Genomic DNA, 24,975 nt, shown 5'->3' with positions numbered 1-24,975 from the left:
CAAGTTAAATCTGGTGTCCCATCACAGTGCCCCTTTACATCAGGTGTCCCCATCACAGTGTCCCTTTACATCAGGTGTCCCCATCACAGTGCTTCTTTAAATCAGGTGTCCCCTTCACAGTGCCCCTTTAAATCAGGTGTCCCCATCACAGTACCCCTTTACATCAGGTGTCCCCATCACAGTGCTTCTTTAAATCAGGTGTCCCCATCACAGTGCTTCTTTAAATCAGGTGTCCCCATCACAGTGCCCCTTTAAATCAGGTGTCCCCATCACAGTACCCCTTTACATCAGGTGTCCCCATCACAGTGCTTCTTTAAATCAGGTGTCCCCATCACAGTGCCCCTTTACATCAGGTGTCCCCATCACAGTGCCCCTTTACATCAGGTGTCCCCATCACAGTGCTTCTTTAAATCAGGTGTCCCCATCACAGTGCCCCTTTACATCAGGTGTCCCCATCACAGTGCTTCTTTACATCAGGTGTCCCCATCACAGTGCCCCTTTACATCAGGTGTCCCCATCACAGTGCTTCTTTAAATCAGGTGTCCCCATCACAGTGCCCCTTTACATCAGGTGTCCCCATCACAGTGCTTCTTTAAATCAGGTGTCCTCATCACAGTGCCCCTTTAAATCAGGTGTCCCCATCACAGTGCCCCTTTACATCAGGTGTCCCCATCACAGTGCCCCTTTAAATCAGGTGTCCCCATCACAGTGCCCCTTTACATCAGGTGTCCCCATCACAGTGCCCCTTTACATCAGGTGTCTCCATCACAGTGCCCCTTTACATCAGGTGCCCCCATCACAGTGCCCCTTTACATCAGGTGTCCCCATCACAGTGCCCCTTTACATCAGGTGCCTCCATCACAGTGCCCCTTTACATCAGGTGTCCCCATCACAGTGCCCCTTTACATCAGGTGCCCCCATCACAGTGCCCCTTTACATCAGGTGTCCCCATCACAGTGCTTCTTTAAATCAGGTGTCCTCATCACAGTGCCCCTTTAAATCAGGTGTCCCCATCACAGTGCCCCTTTACATCAGGTGTCCCCATCACAGTGCCCCTTTAAATCAGGTGTCCCCATCACAGTGCCCCTTTACATCAGGTGTCCCCATCACAGTGCCCCTTTACATCAGGTGCCTCCATCACAGTGCCCCTTTACATCAGGTGTCCCCATCACAGTGCCCCTTTACATCAGGTGTCCCCATCACAGTGTCCCTTAACATAAAATGTGCACATCAAGATTTCCCTTAACATAAAATAAGTGTCATGCTGATGGGCACATTTTATATTAAGGGGCACTCTGATGGACACAACAAAACGTACCCCTTAACTTAAAATTTGCCCATCAAAGTGCCCCTTTTAATATAAAATGTACCCATCAGTGTTGCTCTTAAAATAAAATCTGCCCATCAGCGTGCCCCTTAACATGAAATAAGGGTCACACTTATGGGCACCTATTATGTTAGGAGGCATTCTGATGGACACAGTTTATTTTAAGGGGCATGCTGATGGGTATATTTTTAATGTGCACATCGATGGGCATATTTTGTAGGGCACATTTTGCTGTACCCATCAGCGTGCCCCTTAACAAAATATACCCATCGATGTGCACATTAAAAATGTATCCATCAGCGTGCCCCGTAAAATAAAATGTGTCCATCGGATTACCCCTTAACATAAAAGGTGCCCATCAGCGTGACCCTTATTTTATGTTAAGGGGCAAGCTGATGGGAAAATTTTATGTTAAAGGACACTCTGATGGGCACATTTTATTTTAAGGGGCACACTGATGGGTATATTTTTACTGTGCACATCGATGGGCATATTTTGTTAAGGGGCACCTTAACAAAACATGCCCATCAGTGTGCACATAAAAAATATACCCATCAGCGTGCCCCTTACAAAAAAAAGCCCAGCCTGGTGCATATTATAAATATACCAGTGTGCCCCTTAAAATATGCCCAACAGTATACCAGTGTGCCCCTTAAAATATGCCCAACAGTGTGCACAATAAAAACATTCTTATTTATAGATCCCTAATGTGCCCACATACCTTAACTGCAGGAGGGTGGGCACAACTGAAGCTGCCTCGCAATGAGATCCAGGACCCGGGAATCGGGAACCGCTGGCAGCAGGGGGGGGCGGGACGCGCACGTGACGTCACACCCCTACTGCCCATGAGTGTCTCTTCAGCTCCGAGAGACGCGGCCAGGAGCAGGGGGCGGGCGCATGCGCGCAGCGTCACTGGTTGCTGGGGAAACCCGCGGTCCCAGCAAACTGTCAAGATATGAAGACATATGCAACACATATCTGTATATAACCCAGAGTTCCCCCTCAATATAAGAATGTATTTCTTTGTAAAATGTTTTTCCTTCTTTTGGGTATCCTCACTATTTGCAACACATCTTGTTGTTCACTTCCCTTTGCTTGACATAAAATGTCCTGCCAGTAAAATGATAAAGCATATTATTCCCAGAAATGATGTTGAAATGTTTTTATGGAAAGTCCCTGTTTATAACATAACTTTTCCCCTTCTTAATTAATATCTAAATTGCCAAAAAGTCAGAACGACCTTTAAAGTTGTTATTGTGTTATGGCCAAAATGACCATGTGAAATATGAAATAGATTATCCTGGAATGTATTGTGTAATTTCTATTTTGACTCTTTGCCCCCCCCTACACTGTAATGTTATCATTTTCTTATAAAAACGCTGTTACAATTGTATCCGCCACCACAACCCCTTGGAAGGTGTCGTCCTCTGTACGGAGATTTTCTGAGTAAATATACATTGAGACGAATGCTACTTCGTAGATGTCCTTTATTTCAAGGCTGTACATAACAAAACCAGTGATTGCTGTCGTTTACTACACTGGCGGCATGGCGGTCCGGGCTGAAGCGCTGCTCGGTCCGGACTCGGCCCGCCGGCCGCCATTTAATGACAGCTGCTCTACGTAGTTTAAAGTGGTTGTAAAGCCTTACAACACACTTTGACCTACAGGTAAGCCTAGATTAAGGCTTACCTGTAGGTCCAAGAAATATCTCCCAAACCTACACGGTTTAGGAGATATCTGCCGAAAGACAGGCACCGCTGTCTACGGCGCATGCGCACTGAGCGCGGCATTTCCAACGACGGAGCTGCCGCGCGTGTCGGCTCCCGTGCGCATGCGCGGGAGTGACGTCATCGCGGCTTCACCGAATGACAGCGGCGGAGCTTCGAGACCCCACCGAGAAGATGAATGCGCCGGACTACAGGGGACATCGGTGACTTCGCTGGCTCCTGTGTCAGGTAAGTGACACATAATGGACTACTATGCGATGCGATGCGATGCACAGTAGTCCATTATGCTTTACCTTTGCTTTACCTTTGCAGGGAATGAAAGAGGAAGTAAACTGGCTACGAGTCTTGTTAAATTCCTTTCCGCTGAAGTTTTCTCCCTATTGTGGGGTCACCAGTCTGGTATTTATATATTGTGGGGTCACCAGTCCGGTATTTATATATTGTGGGGTCACCAGTCCGGTATTTATATATTGTGGGGTCACCAGTCCGGTATTTATATAATGTGGGGTCACCAGTACGGTATTTATATAATGAAATCATATCCCCTCTCAGGCGTCTCTTCTCCAGAGAGAATAAGTTCAGAGCTCACAACCTTTCCTCATAACTAATATCCTCCAGACCCTTTATTAGCTTTGTTGCCCTTCTTTGTAGTCGCTCCATTTCCAGTACATCCTTCCTGAGGACTGGTGCCCAGAACTGGACAGCAAAGATGGCCACCATGTACTTTATGTTCCTGATATAACCTCAGTTGAAAGCTGGCATTTTGGCATCAAAAGTTGATATCCTCAGGATCTAGGACTTCCAGCCACCATCTTACACCTTATATATCCAAGAGAACCCCCAAACATTAATATCTTCTGTAAGCAGAGAACCTGGAAAAAGAACACGGTGGTAGTTGCAATTTTTTTTTAACGTATTATTGAAAAACGCCACATTAATTGACAGTTTGCGTACTAGACCGGAATAGAAAGTAGCCTCAGCCTAGGCTCCTCCCAGGCCATGCCCTCTGAGGCGTTTCAACCTGCCCACAGATCTTTATGACTAAGCCCTGTGGGCGGGGCAAATCATTCAAGGGGGCGTGTCCTGGGGTGAGGCCTAGGTCGACACCAGTTTTTACTCCTATCTAGTACACGGGTTGTCAAGGAGTGTGGCGACTACTTTATAATTAAAAAAAAAAAAAATGGCAACTACCACAATTTTATTTTCTAGGGTCTCTGATTTCTAATGTTTGGGGGGTTTTAATAATTCTTCAGGCTTAAAATGTGCATTTTAATATGTGTGCAAAAAATAATTGAAAAATGGCTCTAGGACTGAAGTTGGGAAAGTGCTTGCTGTCGTTGGCCAATCACTTTAATGAAGATAGGCCAAACACCTCTCTGTTCGGTTTGCAGCAGAACTCCCGAACAGGGGTAAAGTTCGGCCCCTGAGCCACGGACTCCATTGAATTCTAGGGGAGCCGAACATGGAAAATCAAAAGACCCCGTTTTGAAGGCTTATATGAAAGTTATTGGCCGTAAAAGGGGTATGGGGGGTCTGGGGGACATGTATCAATGCAAAACAATGTAAAAAACAAAAAACAAAAAAAAAAAACAACTGATTTTAAAGGAGCAGTCCTTTTAATGTTGCTTAAAGTGCAGCAAAAAGTAAAAGACAAATTTCTTTAAATAGAGTGCCTGGGGGGTCCCCTTAAAACCTATGTTTTGGCTTTTGCACTTGTGGTGTATGTCATGCCATTTTCATGGAGCATATAATAAATGGACTTCAATCACGTCGGTGTGCAGCCAATCCTTTTCATTTGGGTCCCCTTATGCCGCGTACACACGTAGCCGACTGTATGCGGCGGACTTAGTCCGGCGGACTTCCCGCCGGACTTTCCGAACGGGCTACTTGCCCACACACGGCACTCTTTCAGCAGACTAATACGGCGTACTAAGTCCGCCGGACTATCCGCCGTACTTTTGAAATGAACGGACTCCCCCACACACGCGGAGGAAAGTCCGCTCATTTTGAGCGCATCTCCAGGTAGGCGGGGCCCGCGAAGGAGACATCGCTGGCCCCGCCACCTGGTATGGACTTAAAGGGGAACCCCAACGCTGAAAAAATCGGCGTGGGCCCCCTCCCAGGTCCACATCAGACCCTTGTCCGAGCATGCTACCCGGCCGGCCACGAAAGGGGGGGACGAGCGAGCGCCCCCCCCCCCTCCTGAGCCGTACCAGGCCGCGTGCCCTCAACATGGGGGGTGCCTTGGGGAAGGGGGGGCCGCGCGGCCCCCCCACCCCAAAGCACCTTGTCCCCATGTTGATGAGGACAAGGGCCTCTTCCCGACAACCCTGGCCGTTGGTTGTCGGGGTCTGCGGGCAGGGGGCTTATCGGAATCCAGGAGCCCCCTTTAATAAGGGGGACCCCAGATACCGGCCCCCCACCCTATGTGAATGAGTATGGGGTAAAATGTACACCTACCCATTCACCTGTAAAAAAAAGTAAAAAAAAACACAACACACAAGGGTTAAAATAGTTTATTGCACAGCTCCGGGGGTCTTCCGTCTTCGGGGGTCTTCTTGCCGGACTCCTCCGCTATCTTCTTTTAGCTCTTTTGCTAGCGGAGGAGCCCGGCTTTCTTCCTCTCCGCCGCCCTCTTCTTCCGACTTCGGGGGTCTTGTCCCCCTCTTCGGTTCTTCTTGCAGGGCCACCGCGCCTTCTTATAGCTCTTTTACAGGTGGTGGCCCAGTCTTCTGTTGCCGCCGCCTTCTGTTCTTCTCTGCTTCTCTTCAGATGTTGCCTCGTCGCTCCCTCCACTCACAATGGCAGGGACGCGACGTGCGGCGACTTATATAGGAACATCGCCAGGTGATGTCCCCGCCCATTATGGTGTCACAGTCCTAGAGGATGCTAAAGAGCTAGAAGAAGATAGCGGAGGAGTCCGGCGAGAAGACCCCCGAAGACGGAAGACCCCCGGAGCTGTGCAATAAACTATTTTAACCCTTGTGTCTTGTGTTTTTTTTAAACTTTTTTTTACAGGTGAATGGGTAGGGGTACATTGTACCCCATACTCATTCACATAGGGTGGGGGGCCGGTATCCGGGGGTCCCCCTTATTAAAGGGGGCTCCTGGATTCCGATAAGCCCCCCTCCGCAGACCCCAAAAACCAACGGCCAGGGTTGTTGGGAAGAGGCCCTTGTCCTCATCAACATGGTGCAGTACACAGCGGACACTATCCGATGGGGGACCTTATATGATAGGACACCGGCAATGTTTTTTTTAAAATTCAGCTGTCAGTGGAGAAGCCCGCTGACAGCCGATGACTCGTGGGTTGTTAAGAACATGGTGGTTGGCTTCCCGGCCCCGCTCCTTAACAACCAGCTATTCACTGAGCCCTGATCACTGCGCCCCCCCCCCCCCAATCAGGGTGCAGAATGTGCATTGCAGGGTGTTTGGCAGGCCTACAAACTCGGGGGGGGGTTCCCCGAACGGGGAGAACATCCAATGTTTGGCCCGAACTAATGCTCAGGTTGAACCGTTCTCCCAACGCTACATTTTAACCACTTCTGTCCAATCTCTCTGGAGCTTTCAGTAAACCGTGCATGAAGGACGGCATGAGCTGCGTTCGCCGCACACACAAAACCATCCCAGATTCTTATCCATTTCCGGCTGCGGCACATGAAAATTATTTTCTTTGAGATCTTCGGTATTATTATTGATAAAAAAAAAAATGTTTTTCTATTCTCCGAGGCTTAATAAAAGCCGTAACAAAACTGTAAAAATCGTAATTACTTCACAACGTAATGCTGAAAATACTCGGCGATAATAAAAAAAAAAAACAACAACTTTCCCTTCTGTCATTATCTCGGAAACTATTTTTAATCTCTTGCAACGGACTACTCGTTATCACCCTCCTGAGTGATAAAAAGACATTATCTCCGCACAACGGCTTTGTTTCTTTACCAAGCACCATAAAAGAGACGGGAAAAAATTACCTCTTACTTCGGAAAAACAATGTGATTCTCCAGGTTGTAATTATAAAGATGTAAAGTCCGTGGTGGCATCTTCTTTCCACCTTCAAAAGAAAAAAAGAAAAATTAGCTATTTATATATAAAACCCAAGGGACAAGGAAGAGATCAATTACTGGCCACCGAGGGACGGAGGACAAAGGTCAAATCATATGAAAGTCATCCAAAGTTGGCGCGTAAAGTTTTATTGAATCGTCTTAGTCGTCCCAGGAATCGTCCATTACTCATTTTGTCTGCTTCCCTGCACCACAATGCTGTCTACCTACCTTCTTATATAAAGCACATTGCTACCGTATTAAACCCAGGGCCATCTTTAATATTGATTGGACCCTGAGCAAAAATGTTCTCCCCCCCCCCCCCACCATCCTAGACTCAAAATCTGATTACTGAATCATAACACAAAGCGATTGTGATTGGTTGTCAGAGCTTGCAGTGTATCATTACCGCTCACTGACTAGTTGATAGAGGTTACAGCCCACATTACCGCTCACTGACTGGTTGATAGAGGTTACAGCCCACATTACTGCTCACTGACTGGTTGATAGAGGTTACAGCACACATTACGGCTCACTGATTAATTGCTAGAGGTTACAGCACATGATTTCTGCTTGATGGTAGGTTGCTAGAGATTACTGTACATCCATTCTGCTCACTGATTTGTTGCTAGAGGTTACTGCACATCATTACTGCTTACTGATTGGTTGCTAGAGGTTATACAGCACATCATCTCCTCGCTAGACATGGGTGCCGTCAAATAAATTCGGTTCGTTCTGTTCCGTTACGGTTCGTATTAAAATGAATTCGTACTCCGTATTTCGTATCCGAAATTCCGCTTCAATTCATACGAAATACGAATTGTCGTTAGGTTCATTAAGAGAGTTAAGGGAGTCGCAAGCCTTTTTTCCGATTTGCTGCTATATCACGATTAACATCTGTTCCACATTTTGGATCTTCAGAATTTATCTTTGTAGAGAGACACGTCATTGGGACTTTACATTGTTAATTATTATAATTATTTTTGGTGGTTCACCAATGTTCACTATTTTTCCATTGTAATTATTGTCATCATATATGTGCAAATTTGTACTCTGGTGATTATTATGTTGTTTGAAGCATTTTTGACACAGTTATTGTGAATTAGTGGTTTAGAAAATATTTTTCGCAGAGCGTCCCTAATTACTGTTATCACTGCACATCATTACTGCTTACTGATTGGTTGCTAGAGGTTATACAGCACATCATCTCCTCACTAGACATGGGCGCCGTCAATAAATTAGTTTCGTTCTGTTCTGTTGCGGTTCGTATTAAAATTAATTCGTACTTCATATTTCGTGTCCGAAATTCCGTTTCAATTCGTACGAAATACGAATTGTCGTTAGGTTCGTTAACTTGTACGAACGTTCGTTACGATGAATTTAAAGGCAAAAAAATATATACCTCAATGTGACAGTCGATGCTGATGGAAGTTTGGTTTTTATCCGGAATACGAAATTCCGTTGAAGAATTTCCTACCCAAAATTCCTCCTGGGGATTCATAAAACAAAAGTTCATATTTCGTAACAAAATTCGGACGCATGGCAATTCGTATTTCGGATCCTCCCGAACGTACGAATTTAGGGAAATTCGTACGAATTTGAGATTCGTACGAAACGAATCGCGCATGTCTACTCCTCACTGCCTGAATACCATGTACTTGGGAGGGGACCCATCAATAGATAGAAAACTCCTAAGAATCCTGGGATCTGTGGCAGTTCTGGGGGCGGGGGGGGGGGGGGGGGTGTGATTAATGGCCATGCTGATTTTTATTTTTACTGACTACCAATTTAAGGAGGATATGTGTAGGGGTGGGGTGAGTGTGGAACACTAATACTCCTATAGAGGCACCATCCCAAGAAAATGTATAAATATATTTCAAAAAATGATTTTTTTCATAGAACAGAATGGGACTCTAATTGTGTCTCGGAGGAGTATGAAACCCCCCCCCAAAAAAAAAAAAAACTGATTTATACAAAAGTAAAAAGGTTTTTAGTGAACTAAAAGACAAAGGTTAAAATACATTACAGTCTTTAGTGATTCAAATTTTGAAATCAGGGATGCGCTGGTTCCCAACAGGTTTATACAAAGAGTGGCCTACACGTTTCGCGGTTGAAACCGCTTCGTCAGGGCCTTGAGAATAGCATAGATGAAAGCGTCATATAAATTCTACAAAGAAAACATTAATTAATATATCATACATCATATGATTAATGTAAATACATAATGATGCAAATGGCATAGAGGTGTTGACTAATGGTCTATACATACATTTATGACAAATATATATATATATATATATATATATATAGATATATATATATATACAGTGGTGTGAAAAAGTGTTTGCCCCCTTCCTCATTTCCTGTTCCTTTGCATGTTTGTCACACTTAAGTGTTTCGGAACATCAAACCAATTTAAACAATAGTCAAGGACAACACAAGAAAACACAAAATGCAATTTGTAAATGAAGGTGTTTATTATTAAAGGTGAAAAAAAATCCAAACCATCATGGCCCTGTGTGAAAAAGTGATTGCCCCCCTTGTTAAAACATACTATAACTGTGGTTGTCCACACCTGAGTTCAATTTCTCTAGCCACACCCAGGCCTGATTATTGCCACACCTGTTCACAATCAAGGCATCACTTAAATAGGACCTGCTTGACACAGTAAGGTCCACCAGAAGATCCTTAAAAGCTACACATCATGCCGAGACCCAAAGAAATTCAGGAACAATTGAGAAAGAAAGTAATTGAGATCTATCAGTCTGGAAAGGGTTATAAAGCCATTTCCAAAGCTTTGGGAATCCAGCGAACCACAGTGAGAGCCATTATCCACAAATGGCAAAGACATGGAACAGTGGCGAACCTTCCCAGGAGTGGCCGGCCACCCAAAATTACCCCAAGAGCGCAGAGACGACTCATCTAAGAGGTCACAAAAGACCCCACAACAACGTCCAAGGAACTGCAGGCCTCACTTGCATCAGTTAAGGTCAGCGTTCATGCCTCCACCATCAGGAAAAGACTGGGCAAAAATGGCCTGCATGGCAGAGTTCCAAGGAGAAAACCACTGCTGAGCAAAAAGAACATCAAAGCTCGTCTCAATTTCTCCACAACACATCTTGATGATCCCCAAGACTTTTGGGACAACATTCTGTGGACTGATGAGACAAAAGTGGAACTCTTTGGAAGGTGTGTGTCCAAGTATATCTGGCGTAGAAGGAACACTGCATTTCATAAAAAGAACATTATACCAACAGTAAAATATGGTGGTGGTAGTGTGATGGTCTGGGGCTGTTTTGCTGCTTCAGGACCTGGAAGACTTGCCGTGATAAAAGGAACTATGAATTCTGCTGTCTACCAAGAGATCCTGAAGGAGAATGTCCGACCATCTGTTCGTGTACTCAAGCTGAAACCAACTTGGGTTCTGCAGCAGGACAATGATCCTAAACACACCAGCAAGTCCACCACCGAATGGCTGAAGAAAAACAAAATGAAGACTTTGGAGTGGCCTAGCCAAAGTCCTGACCTGAATCCTATTGAGATGTTGTGGTATGACCTTAAAAAGGCCGTTCATGCTCGAAAACCCTCTAATGTAACTGAATTAGGACAATTCTGCAAAGATGAGTGGGCCAAAATTCCTCCAGGACGCTGTAAAAGCCTCATTGCACGTTATCGCAAACGCTTGGTTGCAGTTGTTGCTGCTAAGGGTGGCCCAACCAGTTATTAGGTTTAGGGGGCAATCACTTTTTCACACAGGGCCATGATGGTTTGGATTTTTTTTCACCTTTAATAATAAACACCTTCATTTACAAATTGCATTTTGTGTTTACTTGTGTTGTCCTTGACTATTGTTTAAATTGGTTTGATGTTCCGAAACACTTAAGTGTGACAAACATGCAAAGGAACAGGAAATGAGGAAGGGGGCAAACACTTTTTCACACCACTGTAGATATAGATATAGATATATATATATTTACATTATTACAGCAAATGTTGATAAACTAAAAATACTGCAATAAAAAAACAAAAAAATAACAACAGCAGTCATATTAACTGTATGTATCCCCTGGTGTGCAGTCATATTGTGCTCCTGATGTGTCTAAATGTGGAAAAAAACACAAGTAAATGGAATTAACTCTCTAGGTAACATTATCAAATGATGTTAACAGAAAACAAATTGATGCTGGCTTCTGGGGGGGGGGGTCTATTGTCGCTGGGAGATCTATTGATGCGGGGGGGGGTCAATTGTTGCTGGGAGGGATCTACTGTTGAGGGAGGGGTCAATTGTTGCTGGGAGGGATCTGCTGTTGAGGGAGGGGGTCTATTGTTGCTAGCTCCTGGAGGGTCTATTGATGTCGACTGCTGGATGTTAACAAAAAACAAATTGGTGCTGGATGCTGGGGGGGGGGGGGGTCTATTGTTGCTGGGAGATCTATTGATGCAGGGGGGGTCAATTGTTGCTGGGAGGGATCTACTGTTGAAGGAGGGGTCAATTGTTGCTGGGAGGGATCTACTGTTGAAGGAGGGGTCAATTTTTGCTGGGAAGGATCTACTGTTGAGGGAGGGATCTATTGTTGCTGGCTGCTGGAGGGTCTATTGATGTTGACTGCTGGGGGGTCTATTGTCGCTGGGAGATCTATTGATTCGGGGGGGGGGGTAAATTGTTGCTGGAAGGGATCCACTGTTGAGGGAGGGGTCTATTGTCACTGGCTGCTGGAGGGTCTAATGATGCTGGCTGCTAGGAGACCTACAGTAAGTTGCTGACAGGGGTCTATTGTTGCTCAGGTGGATTCATTATTGTCGGGAGGTCTATTGTTACTGGGGGGGGGGTCTACTGTTGAGGGAGAGGTCTATTGTCGCTGTATTCTGTAGGCTGTATTGATGGTGGCTGCTGGGAGATCTAAGCTGCTGGCAGGGGTCTTTTATTGATCAGGTGGATCTATAGTTGCTGGGGGGGGGTTAATTATGCTGACGGGGAGGGGATAATCTGGCATCCCCTCTGTGCCTCTACCACTAACCCCCTATAGCTACAGAGGCAGCACCTGCAGGTGTAAACATACTGTATCCACAATGCCTTGCTTCACAGCCGTGGCATGAATTGTACCCTCTGTTGAACGTCACCCATTCAAGTGAATGGCGCTGCTCTGCAAGTGCCCCACAACTATGTCCAATGCACAGGGCCCGCTCGGTCATTTTTCTGCCGTCGCTTTTCTATGTTTCTATTAGACTCGTGTGGCTCGTTTCGTTTTGAATTGCAATTCAGACTCATTTTTTTCGTTATTCGGAAATTCAGATGTATCCGAATTTCTGAATTACAATAGTATTGAATTTAAACCAATCTGAAATAACAAATGAAAGTTTCAGACGACATTTGAATTTGAATTTGAATAATCTGAATTTCGGAAGAGAATAAAAAATAATAGAATAGAATAGAAAAAATAAATAAATAGAAAAGAATAGAATAGAGTTGAATAAACAATAGTGTATCCAAAAGAACTGTCAATGACAATCAACACTGCGCTATCCCCAAAAGCTACATACAAAAAAAGCTGCTAACACGATCACGAGGATATACAACAGTGAATAAAATTCCAAATGTTAAATTATAGTGTAGCGCTATATAAAAAATATATTTAAACCACTTAGTGATGTGACAATAATGTATAAGTGTCAAGATTACATAACATTAAAGAGTGCTTCCCACACTGCCCCACACTTTCATGAGATAGTGAAAAAAATATAATAAACACAAAAAATAATGATAATAACTAAAAAGACACAAAATATTGTGAGAAAGTCCAAAAAAAATATTTTTTTGATATGAAAAAAGTCTATTATGTGCTTCGAATTAAATCCAATCCACACGTGAGAGGGAAAGAGCCATCCACCTTCATCCTATGAAGACCACATGCAGGCACCCTGTGGCATATCCATCACCAAATAAGATGTAGGCTTACCAGATAGAATGGATCCAAACGAATATACATTCGAAGGATCAATCAGACTTCAGAATACTCTTATATAGAGTTATCCAACATAAAAGGCTCTCCAGGGAATTTTCAATCAAGTACTCAAACGATGGGAAAATCTTCCACTTTTAAACTCCAACGCACATTGTAGAACTCATACAGGAAGGAAATGAGGGCCACAATAGTGTAAATCCGTTTAAAATTTTTTTAATAAAATAAGTAATGAACTTACATGAATCCAATGAATTAAGCGCTTATATCATATAAAAATAGAGCTGCAGTAGGAGTCCCGACGCGTTTCGTCCTCAAAAGACGTCATCTGGGGTGACGTCTTTTGAGGACGAAACGCGTCGGGACTCCTACTGCAGCTCTATTTTTATATGATATAAGCGCTTAATTCATTGGATTCATGTAAGTTCATTACTTATTTTATTAAAATTTTTTTAAACGGATTTACACTATTGTGGCCCTCATTTCCTTCCTGTATGAGTTCTACAATGTGCGTTGGAGTTTAAAAGTGGAAGATTTTCCCATCGTTTGAGTACTTGATTGAAAATTCCCTGGAGAGCCTTTTATGTTGGATAACTCTATATAAGAGTATTCTGAAGTCTGATTGATCCTTCGAATGTATATTCGTTTGGATCCATTCTATCTGGTAAGCCTACATCTTATTTGGTGATGGATATGCCACAGGGTGCCTGCATGTGGTCTTCATAGGATGAAGGTGGATGGCTCTTTCCCTCTCACGTGTGGATTGGATTTAATTCGAAGCACATAATAGACTTTTTTCATATCAAAAAAATATTTTTTTTGGACTTTCTCACAATATTTTGTGTCTTTTTAGTTATTATCATTATTTTTTGTGTTTATTATATTTTTTTCACTATCTCATGAAAGTGTGGGGCAGTGTGGGAAGCACTCTTTAATGTTATGTAATCTTGACACTTATACATTATTGTCACATCACTAAGTGGTTTAAATATATTTTTTATATAGCGCTACACTATAATTTAACATTTTGAATAAACAATAGAAAATAAAAAATGAAATAAAAATAAATATAACAATATAGCTGTTTTCCGAAATTTGCATTTCGAATAGAATAAATTCAAATTTCAAATAAATAAATTTGAATTTGAATAGAATAGAAAAGAATAGAATATAGCAGAAAAGAACAGAATAGAAAATAAAAAATAAAAAATAAAATAAAATATAATAAAATTAAAAAATAGAATACAAAAAACAATAGAATAGAAAGAATATAACTTTCTTCCAAAATTTTAATTTCTAATGGAATTCAAAAAAATTTGAATCTATGCAAATTTGAATAAACGAATTGAATTCCAAAAACGAATTAAACAAAAATTAACTAAACAAATTCATGTAAATAACTAAACAAAACAAACAATTTTGTTCCGCTAGACATTCGTTTCTAGGCTTCAGCTTCAACCCGAATCCAAGTCTTTAAAATCGGTTCCCTTCCCCCGTCCCAGGATTGTATTCTATGTAATTATATGATACTTATGGGATCAGAATGCCATATTTCTCTTTTTTTTTTTGCACACCATTATGGCATTCATCCACGGGCGCTCTCTTTTCTTTTGTTATAATGTGATAATCTTTTTTTTTTTTCCCTAAATTTTCAACAAAATGTTTTGCAACCCAAAAAATATGGAGCAAAGAAAATGATTGCCGCTGCTTATAACCAACATTCATATTCCATATTTCATTTTTCTAGTGCCGCCTACCCAATGAATATTATCTGATCATTCCCGGGAGAGCAGCGAGGTTGGAAAGTTTGGTATATTTTAGTAATATTTGTAAATGTTTAACTGAGGAGCGTTGTTTGGATTTATTACTATTTTCTCAGAAGTAGTCTCCTCGTTTGTAAGAGGGAGAAGAAGTCTACTGTGCTTGCTCCATGGAGGCTTTTGAGGTGGAGATAGCTGGCGAAAGAAGCAAAGTTACAGGGACAGCACAAGGACCAGCAAGGTGACCAGATATCATTGCAGAACATAGACTGGAGAGCTGGTTCTACATCCATGGAGGAAAACCATAGACTGGGGTGCAGGTTCAGGATCCATGGAGGAAAACCATAGACTGGGGTGCAAGTTCAGGATCCATGAAGGAAAACCACAGATCAGGGTGGAGGTTCATAATCCATTGAGGGAAAACCATATACTGGGGTGCAGTTTCATAATCCATTGAGAGAAAGCCATAGATTGGGGTGCAGGTTCATGATCCATGCAGGAAAACCATAGACTGGGGTGCAGGTTGTGGGTCCATGCAGGAAAACCATAGACTGGGGTGCAGGTTCAGGATCCATGGAGGAAAATCTTAGACTTGAGTGCAGGTTGTGGGTCCATGCAGGAAAACCATAGACTGGGGTGCAGTTTCATAATCCATTGAGAGAAAACCATAGATTGGGGTGCAGGCTTTATGATCCATGCAGGAAAACCATAGACTGGGGTGCAGGTTGTGGGTTCATGCAGGAAAACCATAGACTGGGGTGCAGGTTCAGGATCCATGGAGGAAAATCTTAGACTTGAGTGCAGGTTGTGGGTCCATGCAGGAAAACCATAGACTGGGGTGCAGTTTCATAATCCATTGAGAGAAAACCATAGATTGGGGTGCAGGTTCATGATCCATGCAGGAAAACCATAGACTGGGGTGCAGGTTGTGGGTTCATGCAGGAAAACCATAGACTGGGGTGCAGGTTCAGGATCCATGGAGGAAAATCTTAGACTTGAGTGCAGGTTGTGGGTCCATGCAGGAAAACCATAGACTGGGGTGCAGTTTCATAATCCATTGAGAGAAAACCATAGACTGGGGTGCAGGTTGTGGGTCCATGCAGGAAAACCATAGACTGGTGTGCAGGTTCAGGATCCATGGAGGAAAATCTTAGACTTAAGTGCAGTTTGTGGGTCCATGCAGGAAAACCATAGACTGGGGTGCAGTTTCATAATCCATTGAGAGAAAACCATATATTGGGGTGCAGGTTCATGATCCATGCAGGAAAACCATAGACTGGGGAGCAGGTTGAGGATCCATGCAGGAAAACCATAGACTGGGGTGCAGGTTGTGGGTTCATGCAGGAAAACCATAGACTGGGGTGCAGGTTCATGATCCATGGAGGAAAATCTTAGACTTAAGTGCAGTTTGTGGGTCCATGCAGGAAAACCATAGACTGGGGTGCAGTTTCATAATCCATTGAGAGAAAACCATAGATTGGGGTGCAGGTTCATGATCCATGCAGGAAAACCATAGACTGGGGAGCAGGTTGAGGATCCATGCAGGAAAACCATAGACTGGGGTGCAGGTTCAGGATCCATGGAGGAAAATCTTAGACTTGAGTGCAGGTTGTGGGTCCATGCAGGAAAACCATAGACTGGGGTGCAGTTTCATAATCCATTGAGAGAAAACCATAGACTGGGGTGCAGGTTGTGGGTCCATGCAGGAAAACCATAGACTGGTGTGCAGGTTCATGATCCATGGAGGAAAATCTTAGACTTAAGTGCAGTTTGTGGGTCCATGCAGGAAAACCATAGACTGGGGTGCAGTTTCATAATCCATTGAGAGAAAACCATAGATTGGGGTGCAGGTTCATGATCCATGCAGGAAAACCATAGACTGGGGTGCAGGTTCATGATCCATGCAGGAAAACCATAGACTGGGGAGCAGGTTGAGGATCCATGCAGGAAAACCATAGACTGGGGAGCAGGTTGAGGATCCATGCAGGAAAACCATAGACTGGGGAGCATCCTGCCTGTGGCCAATTATGGCTCTCCTCATTGCTGGCGCTGTGATTGTCCAAGCATGCGGGGTCACAGTGCATGCTTGGCCAATCATGAGCCAGAAATGCACTGCGATGGCGCAGTGCATTGTGGGCCGTGAGCGCCACACGAATTTGGCGCGAAAGGCCCACAGAGTTCTGGCTTCGCCAAACAGCCGGTGTTCGAGTCGAACCTGCGTTCTCGGAGCTTATCCCTATTTGGGATCCATGCAGAAAAAACAAAGACTGGGGGGGCAGGTTTAGGATCCCTGTAGGAAACCCATAGACTGCTTGCTATGAGCACACTTATCATGAACGCCATACTTAGTGTTGTCAGTAGGCTTTAATAGCCACTGATTGAGATGCAGAGTCTGGAAGCATGCTGTTTTAATCGGAGCCTTGGGGATTTCCTAGCTGGTGATGATGAATAGCAGTAGAAGCGGGATTAGAGCGAGCGTTAGTTGTGACGTTGAATCATAGTTAGGCTGTTTATGGTCCATCTAATGGTGTTATTCAGCTGCATAATGTAACAACTGAAAGGCCACAGGAAGACTTCAACCTCCCTGACTGGCCAGAACAGACTCCCTGCTCGGGGTTCTTTATCCCACAGTTGCCAACAGTCCCGATTTTCCTGGGACAATCACAATTTTTGGTCCCTCATCCCAATCGGAGGCCATCCTGTTTTGGGATTTTGCCTTTTGTCCATGGAAAAATGGGAATGTTTGGCTCTGCAGCAGTTCTGGCTCCAACAAAATGGCCGCCGCCATGAGAGCTGTCCCCTTGTGTTCAGCTAAATCTCCTCTCGTTCATCGTGTTCAGTGAAGAGGGGAGGGGACGATCTGTGCAACCAATGAATTGGCTTCTCTCTTCACAATTCTCCAGCTGGGGTTAGCTGCACGGATCGGCCCCTCCACTCTCTACTGAACACGAGAAACGAGGGGAGATGTAGCTAGACTGCAGCCAACACTCCGTCTGCAGCCAACACTCCGCTGGGAGCACTGATTTAAGAGGCACTCCACTGGGGGCACTGATTAATAGGCACTCCGCTGGAGACACCTGATGTAAGAGGCACTCCGCTGGGGACACCTGATGTAAGAGGCACTCTGCTGGGGACACCTGATGTAAGGAGGGGCTCTGCTGCCAGGGACACAGATCTGTAAGGAGTGCCCCTGCTTCTGGGGGCACCTGATGTAAGGACAGACCCTGTTTGGGGCACCTGATGTAAGGACGGACTCTGCTGGGGGCACCTGATGTAAGGACAGACTGCTGGGGGCACCTGATGTAAGGACGGACTCTGCTGGGGGTACCTGATGTAAGGACAGACTGTTGAGGGCACCTGATGGCATCTGGTGGCAGGCGATATGGCAGGGGACAGCCTTGGGGGTCCCACTGATTCTGGATTATGGTGAGTTGAATGATTTCATTCTATATTACAATGTAATAACAGTAATAATGTGCTTCAATAATCCTAACACCACAACAGCCATGGTGCTGGGATGATTGAAGCGCTAACACCAGGTGTTTGGAGTATCTTTATCTGCTGATTTGTTAAACTCTGGAATACACATTTCTATTGTGGTGTAGGATCTGGGCCTGCTGTCCCTCCATCCCTCTTTCCTTCCTTCTCTCTCCTTCCCTCCTTCTTTCCTTCTTTCTATTTCCCTCCTTCCCTCTTTTCCCCTTTCTTTCACTTCTCTCATTCATCTCAGACTCTGGACTCAGGACTTAGGAATCTACATGAGGAAGGACTTAGGAATTTTCAGCTCTTGGACGGTGCAACCTGCCATATTGTCAGGACTGCCAACGTCCGCACCCACTCCCCATGTCTATGGGGGATGAGGTATGCGTGTGACCTCTCGCAAGCCACGACGTTGGACCCCTAATCTTTTTCCACTTGGCGACACTTTTGGACCTGGTGACATTCTTGATAAGTGAAGGGAAATTGAGGCAGCCATCCGGAGGGGATACTCCACTGAAAGTACTTCATTTTATCTATTTGGACGTGCATTATTGGACCATTTCTCTGAAGAAGACCCCTTGAGTGGGTCGAAACGCGTTAGGACTATACCTCCACTGTTGTTATATTGTACAGTGTCAGTAATAGTTGTGTCTTCTTCTGCACATCCATCGTTATTATTGTACTTTCTATATAGCTCTTATGTTACATATTTTTTCGCTTGGAGTTTTTCAATTGTTTAGGTGGAGCTCATGTTTTTACCTTTGTGCCATGTTGTTGTTTTTTCATGGTAATTAATATATTAAAATATCTTTTACGCCACTCTGTCATACTATTAGGCCGCGTACACACGCGCGGACTGTTCGCCCAACCTTGTTCGTCAAACAGTTTCGGCAAACAGTCCGCTCAAAATTTGCATGAGCGGACTTGCCCACACACGAGCGGACTGTTTCAGCGAACTGTTTGCCAAACAGTTCGCTCAACTTTTGAAATGAACGGACTCGCCCACGTAAGGCGGAGCCAAGTCCGCCCATTTCGAGCGCGTGTACAGGTAGGCGGGGCCCGCGAAGGAGACGTCGCGGGCTCCGCCGCCTGGAATGGGCTTAAAGGGGAACCCCAACGCCGAAAAAAATCGGCGTGGGGGTTCCCCCAAAGTCCACACCAGACCCTTGTCCGAGCACGCTACCCGGCCGGCCAGGAAAGGGGGGCGAGCGAGCGCGCCCCCCCTCCTGAGCCGTACCAGGCCGCGTGCCCTCAACATGGGGGGTGCCTTGGGGAAGGGGGGGCCGCGCGGCCCCCCCACCCCAAAGCACCTTGTCCCCATGTTGATGAGGACAAGGGCCTCTTCCCGACAACCCTGGCCGTTGGTTGTCGGGGTCTGCGGGCGGGGGGCTTATCGGAATCCGGGAGCCCCCTTTAATAAGGGGGCCCCCGGATACCGGCCCCCCACCCTATGTGAATGAGTATGGGGTACAATGTACCCCTACCCATTCACCTGTGAAATAAAGTACAAAAAAAAAACACAACACAGGGAAAAAATATTTTATTGCACAGCTCCGGGGGTCTTCCGTCTTCGGGGGTCTTGTCCCCCTCTTCGGTTCTTCTGCCGGGCCACCGCGCCTTCTTATAGCTCTTTTACAGGCGGTGGCCCGGTCTTCTGTCGCCGCTGCCTTCCGTTCTTCTGTCGCCGCCTTCGGTTCTTCTGCCGGGCCACCGCGCCTTCTTGTAGCTCTTTTACAGGCGGTGGCCCGGTCTTCTGTTGCCGCTGTCGCTGTCGCCGCCGCCGCCGCCTTCCGTTCTTGTTCTTCTTGTTCTTCTTCTTCTTCTTCTCCTGGAGATGTTGACTCGACGAGCTCTCCGGCCGGAATGCCAGGGACACGCTCCGCTGCCACTTATATAGTGACAATGGGGCGGTGTCACATGGTATATGTCACATGGGTTGGTCACATGGTGACCCCGCCCCCTTACGATGTCATAGTCCCCATGTGACATCAGCCCATGTGACCAACCCATGTGACATATACCATGTGACACCGCCCCATTGTCACTATATAAGTGGCAGCGGAGCGTGTCCCTGGCATTCCGGCCGGAGAGCTCGTCGAGTCAACATCTCCAGGAGAAGAAGAAGAAGAAGAACAAGAAGAACAAGAACGGAAGGCGGCGGCGGCAGCGGCGACAGCGGCGACAGAAGACCGGGCCACCGCCTGTAAAAGAGCTACAAGAAGGCGCGGTGGCCCGGCAGAAGAACCGAAGGCGGCGACAGAAGAACGGAAGGCAGCGGCGACAGAAGACCGGGCCGCCGCCTGTAAAAGAGCTACAAGAAGGCGCGGTGGCCCGGCAGAAGAACCGAAGGCGGCGACAGAAGAACGGAAGGCAGCGGCGACAGAAGACCGGGCCACCGCCTGTAAAAGAGCTATAAGAAGGCGCGGTGGCCCGGCAGAAGAACCGAAGAGGGGGACAAGACCCCCGAAGACGGAAGACCCCCGAAGACGGAAGACCCCCGAAGACGGAAGACCCCCGGAGCTGTGCAATAAAATATTTTTTCCCTGTGTTGTGTTTTTTTTTTGTACTTTATTTCACAGGTGAATGGGTAGGGGTACATTGTACCCCATACTCATTCACATAGGGTGGGGGGCCGGTATCCGGGGGCCCCCTTATTAAAGGGGGCTCCCGGATTCCGATAAGCCCCCCGCCCGCAGACCCCGACAACCAACGGCCAGGGTTGTCGGGAAGAGGCCCTTGTCCTCATCAACATGGGGACAAGGTGCTTTGAGGGTGGGGGGGGCCGCGCGGCCCCCCCTTCCCCAAGGCACCCCCCATGTTGAGGGCACGCGGCCTGGTACGGCTCAGGAGGGGGGGCGCGCTCGCTCGCCCCCCTTTCCTGGCCGGCCGGGTAGCGTGCTCGGACAAGGGTCTGGTGTGGACTTTGGGGGAACCCCCACGCCGATTTTTTTCGGCGTTGGGGTTCCCCTTTAAGCCCATTCCAGGCGGCGGAGCCCGCGACGTCTCCTTCGCGGGCCCCGCCTACCTGTACACGCGCTCGAAATGGGCGGACTTTCCGAGCGGGAACAGTTTGCTCATTTCGAAAGTGGCCTACACACGGGCGGACTGTTCGCTCAAACACAGTTTCAGCGGACAGTTTTTCGGAATTTCCGAAAGACTTTGTCCGTCCAACTGTCCGCTGAAACTGTCCGCTGAAAGCCCACACACGGGCGGACTGTCCGCCCAAACACTGTTCAGCGGACAAGGTTGGGCGAACAGTCCGCCCGTGTGTACGCGGCCTTAGTGTTTTTTGCTGCCTAAAAACCCAGACTGTGGGGGAACTTGTTCCATTATTCATCACAGACTCTAACCACACCCCCATTTGAACCATGCCCATATAAGCCACACCCGCTATTTCACGTAAACCACGCCCATTACTCGGCATGGCGCGCTGTGCGCCGCATTTTTCCACTTTTTTTGCTATGCCACGCCACCACAAATGCATACCCCACCCCTAATTATAATAAGTGGTCCCTATACATTTTTTTACAGTGTTGGCAACTATGTCATCCCTTTCCTTTCCAACCTATAAGTCAAGTTCATTCTCTGCTCTGCAGATAGCTTGCCCTGAAAGTAGTCACATCCTGCAAGAGAATCGATGGAACTTTTGTATGTATCCTCTTACAAAATGTATTTCTTTTTTCTTTTTTTTTATCAAATAAACACAAAATATTACATAATAACGTTTCATATTTGCCATCTATCAGCCAGCAGGTGGACCTGCAAAGTCTTCTGATTACCGGCTATCTGCATTTTACTTCAATGCTGTGGGAAGGGTGTCATTTCATATGAAGTTGTGGTTTTGTATTGAGTACCTGTCCTACACCATGATTCAGAGGGATGGACCCCCCCCCCCCCCCCGCTGGTCATAGAGTTCTGTGAGTATGTAGTAGCAGGTGGACATCTACTCTGGTTCTTTCTAATTAGAAGACCCAGCATGCTTTGCAAAACCAGAGGCGGCAGCTCCCGGTATTCAGTGTTCATTTGTAAAAAAAAAAAACATTTTATTCACATAACGGAAACAGCGGTGCAAAAAGAAAAAAAAAGAAAAAACACTTTCCAAGCTCCAACAGACTCAAAAGAAATAAAATACAAGTAATTAAGCCAAGATGACTTCCCATCGAGAAGGACTTTTCACAGGTCATGTAATGAGGTATTAAACTGACACACCTTAGAATATTCTCATTATTATTCCAAGTAAATCCAAGATAAGCTTGTATCGTATATGACATGTACACTATATGGCTCTACTAATAAACTGAAACAACTTTAATTGGAGGTTTTTAGAAATACACTATATTGCCAAAAGTATTGTGACGCCGGCCTTTACATGCACATGAATAGGGATGGGCCCGATGTTTGGCCGTTGGCTGAATACTGAACATTATGGGGCAAATTCCACCGCCGCGGAACACCCCATAATGCACTGCGAGATCGCAGTGCATTGACGTCTGATGATTGGCTAAATCATGCAACTGACCTGCATGTTTTGGCCAATCCCAGCATGCTCTGCTGCGAGAGCCATGATAGGCCAAAGGCAGTCCATGCCCCACACTATATAAGGCTGTTTACACGGCGGCCATGTGTAGTGTTATAATTGAATGAACATTAGCTAGAGGCAGGTTAGTTAGTGGCGTGTAGTCAGTTTAGTTTATATGTATATATATATATATATATATATATATATATATATATATATACATACACACACACAGTGTAGTCAGTGTAGTGTAGACTATATATACAGACATACATACACTATAGACTATATATACAGCGTAGTGTAGACTATATACACAGTGCAGTCAGTCTTTATATATATATATATACACACACACACACACACACACACACACACACACACATACATACATACATACACTATAGACTATATATACAGACGTACATACACTATAGACTATATATACAGCATAGTGTAGACTATATACACAGTGCAGTCAGTCTTTATATAAATATATATATATATATATATACACACACACACATACATACACTATAGACTATATATACAGTGTAGTGTAGACTATATATACAGTGCAGTCAGTGTAGACTATATATACAGTGCAGTCAGTGTACAGTATATAATATATATTGTTGTGGTTAAGGGGAACCCTATGACAGAATTAAGAAAAAAAAATGGCATCCCCCCCCCCCCCCAGTCCATATCAGGCACTTTGGGTATGGTGTAGATTTTAAGGGAACTCTAAACCAAAATTAAAAACAAAAAACAAAACGTAGGGTCCCCCCCAAAATCCATACCAGACCCTTATCTGAGCAAGCAGCCTGGCAGGCCAGGATAGGGGGGGGACAAGCGAGCACCCCCACCTCCAGAACCATACCAAGCCACATGAGGAGGGTGCTTTGGGGTCCCCCCTAAAGCAAATTATCCCCATGTCGATGGGGACAAGGGCCTCATCCCCCACAACCCTGGCCCGGGGGTTGTGGGAGTCTGCAGGCAGGGGGACTAACAGAACCTGGAAGCGCCCTTTAACAAGGCGTCCCCCAGATCCCGCCCCACCCTTGTGAATGTACCCCCAAAAAAGTGTCAAAAAGTAAAAACCACAAATGACAGTTTTTGACAATTCCTTAATTAAAAAAAGAGTCTCCCGCGATGTCCATCCATCTTCAGTCACGTTGCCCAACAGACCCGAAAAATTGAAAAAAAATAAAAAGCTCCGCCTTGATGGGAGGCGTCCCACCGACTCCTGTCTCTTTGCTGTGACAGCTGTTATATAGGCAAGCCCAGTGATGTGACTGGGTGACCCCGCCCCTTTCATGTGCCGTCAGAGGTGGGCGGGGTCATCACAGCGAAAAGGCAGCCGTGGGCAGGACACCTCCCATGGAGGCGGAGTATTTTCGTTTTTTTTTCTTCTATTTTTCGGGCTACAATGTACTCCATACCCATTCACATGGGGGCAGGATCTGGGGCCCCCGCCCGTTAATGGGGGCTTCCAGATTCTGATAAGACCCCCGCCCGCAGACCCTCACAACCAATGGCCATGGTTGTGGGAACGGGGCCCTTGGTTCCAAAGCAAGGTCGATAAAGACATAGATGAGCGAATTTGGGGTGGAAGAACTTGACTGGCCTGCACAAAGTCCTGACCTCAACCCAGCAGAATACCTTTGTAATGAAACCAAGCGGAGACTGCAAGCCAGGCCTTCTCGTCCAACATCAGTGCCTGACCTCACAAGTGCGCTTCTGGAAGAATGGTCAAACATTTCCATAAACACCCTCCTAAACCTTGTGGACGGCCTTCCCAGAAGAGGTAAATTGACCCTTAGATAGGACCTCTCGTAATATATAAGGATATGGGGATCAGTCACTGGGTTACTAGTTTATTACCAGATGTAGATGTTTTTATGCAACTGTCTCACATGCGTGTTGAAGTGATGATTTCTGTTTTCTATTTCTGTTGTTAAATTTTTGTGTATTGTGGCAAAAAAAACAACAACAAAAAACACATTTGAGCCAGGCTAAAAATAGAAATGACAAAACATTACATTAAAAATACACGCAAATGTTCCAATGGAGCCACATATTGGAGTGCCGTTCTTATGTCTTCTGAGCAGTCAGCATCAGACCCGCCATCCTGTTGACGTCCTCCACCTTGCTGGGCC

The sequence above is a fragment of the Lithobates pipiens genome, unplaced genomic scaffold (genome assembly GCF_037356315.1).
Source record: "Lithobates pipiens isolate NorthernLeopardFrog02 unplaced genomic scaffold, aLitPip1_a1.2 Scaffold_162, whole genome shotgun sequence".
NCBI lineage: Eukaryota > Metazoa > Chordata > Amphibia > Anura > Ranidae > Lithobates > Lithobates pipiens.
This window is presented reverse-complemented; position numbering follows the sequence as displayed.